This window comes from Hemitrygon akajei, unplaced genomic scaffold, assembly GCF_048418815.1.
Source record: "Hemitrygon akajei unplaced genomic scaffold, sHemAka1.3 Scf000178, whole genome shotgun sequence".
Taxonomy (NCBI): Eukaryota; Metazoa; Chordata; class Chondrichthyes; order Myliobatiformes; family Dasyatidae; genus Hemitrygon; species Hemitrygon akajei.
The window spans coordinates 377,233-381,030 of record NW_027332064.1 but is presented as its reverse complement, the minus strand read 5'-3'; positions in this window follow the sequence as shown (position 1 = coordinate 381,030).

Genomic DNA, 3,798 nt, shown 5'->3' with positions numbered 1-3,798 from the left:
CTCACTCCTCACGGCCCCATCACACACTCCCGGGGTCAGACACAGAGTGAATCTCCCTCCTCACCGTCCTATCACACACTCCCGGGGTCAGACACAGAGTGAATCTGCATCCACACCTATCCATCACAAACTCCCGGGGTGTGAAACAGAGTGAAACTCCCTCCTCACCGTCCCTTCACACACTCCCGGGGTCTGACACAGAGTGAATCTCCATCCAAACCGTCACATCACAGGGTCCCGGGGTCAGACGCAGAGTGAATCTCCATCCTAACAGTCCCAACATACACTCTCGGGGTCAGATACAGAGTAAATCTCAATCCAACCGTCCCATCACACGTTCCCGGGGTCAGACAGAGATTGAATCTCCCTCCTCACCGTCCCATCACAAAATTCCAGGGGTCAGACATAGAGAGAATCTGCATCCACAACTTTCCATGACAAACTCCCGGGGTCAGAAACAGAGTGAATCTCCCTCCACACCGTCCCATCACACTCTCCCGGGGTCTGACACAGAGTGAGTCTCCATCCACACCGTCCCATCACAAACTCCCGGGGTCAGACACAGAGTGAATCTCCATTCAGACCTTCCCATCACAAAAGCCCGGGGTCAGACACAGAGTGAATCTACATCCAAAACGCCCCTTAACACTTCCCCGCGGTCAGACACAGAGTGAATCCCCATCCAAACCGTCCCATCACAATCTCCCGGGGTCAGACACAGAGTGAATCTCCCTCCACACAAACCCATCACAATAGCCTGGGGTCAGACACTGAGTGAACCTCCATCTAAACCGTCCCATCACGCAATGCCGTGGTCAGACACAGAGTGAATCTCCTTCCACATCATCCCATCACAAATTCCAGTGGTCAGACATAGAGTGAATCTGCATCCACACCGTCCCATCACAAAAGCCCGGGGTCAGACACAGAGCGAATCTACCTCCTAACCGACCCATCACACACTCCCGGGGTCAGACACAGAGTGAATTTCCAAACACACCGTCCCATCACACACTCCCGGGATCAGACACAGAGGGAATCTCCATCCACACCGGCCCATCACGATCTCACGGGGTCAGACACAGATTGAATCTCCCTCCTCACCGTCCCATCACAAAAGCCCGGGGTCAGACACAGAGAGAATCTCCATCCAAACCGTCCCATCTCACATTGCCGTGGTCAGACACAGATTGAATCTCCCTCCACACCGTCACATCATAAACTCCAGGGGTCAGACACAAAGTGAACCTCCCTCCTCACAATCCCATCACAAATTCCAGGGGTCAGACACAGAGTGAACCTCCATCCAAACCGACCCATCACACATTGCCGGGGTCAGAAACAGAGTGAATCTCCTTCCACACCATCCCATCACAAATTCCAGGGGTCAGACATAGAGTAAATCTCCCTCCTCACCGTCCCATCACAAAAGCCCGGGCTCAGACACAGAGTGAATCTCCCTCTTCACCGTCCCATCACAAATTCAAGGGGTCAGACATAGAGAGAATCTGCATCCACACCTTTCCATGACAAACTCACGGGGTCAGACAAAGAGTTAATCTCACTCCTCACGGCCCCATCACACACTCCCGGGGTCAGACACAGAGTGAATCTCCCTCCTCACCGTCCTATCACACACTCCCGGGGTCAGACACAGAGTGAATCTGCATACACACCTATCCATCACAAACTCCCGGCGTGTGAAACAGAGTGAAACTCCCTCCTCACCGTCCCTTCACACACTCCCGGGGTCTGACACAGAGTGAATCTCCATCCAAACCGTCACATCACAGGGTCCCGGGGTCAGACGCAGAGTGAATCTCCATCCTAACAGTCCCAACATACACTCTCGGGGTCAGATACAGAGTAAATCTCAATCCAACCGTCCCATCACACGTTCCCGGGGTCAGACAGAGATTGAATCTCCCTCCTCACCGTCCCATCACAAAATTCCAGGGGTCAGACATAGAGAGAATCTGCATCCACACCTTTCCATGACAAACTCCCGGGGTCAGACAAAGAGTGAATCTCCCTCCTCACCGTCCTATCACACACTCCCGGGGTCAGACACAGAGTGAATCTCCTTCCACACCGTTCCATCACAAATTCAAGGGGTCAGACATAGAGAGAATCTGCATCCACACCTTTCCATGACAAACTCACGGGGTCAGACAAAGAGTAAATCTCACTCCTCACGGTCCCATCACACACTCCCGGGGTCAGACACAGAGGGAATCTCCATCCACACCGGCCCATCACGATCTCACGGGGTCAGACACAGAGTGAATCTCCCTACTCACCGTCCCATCACAAAAGCCCGGGGTCAGACACAGAGTGAATCTCCCTCCACACCGTCCCAACACAAAAGCCCGGGGTCAGACATATATTGAATCTCCCTCCTCACCGTCCCATCACAAAAGCCCGGGGTCAGACACAGAGTGAATCTGCATCCAAACCGTCCCATCACACATTCCCTGGGTCAGACACAGAGTGAATCTCCCTCATCACCGTCCCATCACACACTGGAGGGGTCAGACACAAAGTGAATCTCCATTAACACCGGCCCATCACAAAAACCCTGGGTCAGACACAAAGTGAATCTCCATACACACCGGCCCATCACAAATTCCAGGGGTCAGACACTGAGTGAATCTCCATCCAAACGGTCCCATCACACTTTCACGTGGTCAGACACAGAGTGAATCTCCCTCCTCACCGTCCCATCACAAAAGCCCGGGGTCAGACACAGAGAGAATCTCCATCCAAACCGTCCCATCTCACATTGCCGTGGTCAGACACAGATTGAATCTCCCTCCACACCGTCACATCATAAACTCCAGGGGTCAGACACAAAGTGAACCTCCCTCCTCACAATCCCATCACAAATTCCAGGGGTCAGACACAGAGTGAACCTCCATCCAAACCGACCCATCACACATTGCCGGGGTCAGAAACAGAGTGAATCTCCTTCCACACCATCCCATCACAAATTCCAGGGGTCAGACATAGAGTAAATCTCCCTCCTCACCGTCCCATCACAAAAGCCCGGGCTCAGACACAGAGTGAATCTCCCTCTTCACCGTCCCATCACAAATTCAAGGGGTCAGACATAGAGAGAATCTGCATCCACACCTTTCCATGACAAACTCACGGGGTCAGACAAAGAGTTAATCTCACTCCTCACGGCCCCATCACACACTCCCGGGGTCAGACACAGAGTGAATCTCCCTCCTCACCGTCCTATCACACACTCCCGGGGTCAGACACAGAGTGAATCTGCATCCACACCTATCCATCACAAACTCCCGGGGTGTGAAACAGAGTGAAACTCCCTCCTCACCGTCCCTTCACACACTCCCGGGGTCTGACACAGAGTGAATCTCCATCCAAACCGTCACATCACAGGGTCCCGGGGTCAGACGCAGAGTGAATCTCCATCCTAACAGTCCCAACATACACTCTCGGGGTCAGATACAGAGTAAATCTCAATCCAACCGTCCCATCACACGTTCCCGGGGTCAGACAGAGATTGAATCTCCCTCCTCACCGTCCCATCACAAAATTCCAGGGGTCAGACATAGAGAGAATCTGCATCCACAACTTTCCATGACAAACTCCCGGGGTCAGAAACAGAGTGAATCTCCCTCCACACCGTCCCATCACACTCTCCCGGGGTCTGACACAGAGTGAGTCTCCATCCACACCGTCCCATCACAAACTCCCGGGGTCAGACACAGAGTGAATCTCCATTCAGACCTTCCCATCACAAAAGCCCGGGGTCAGACACAGAGTGAATCT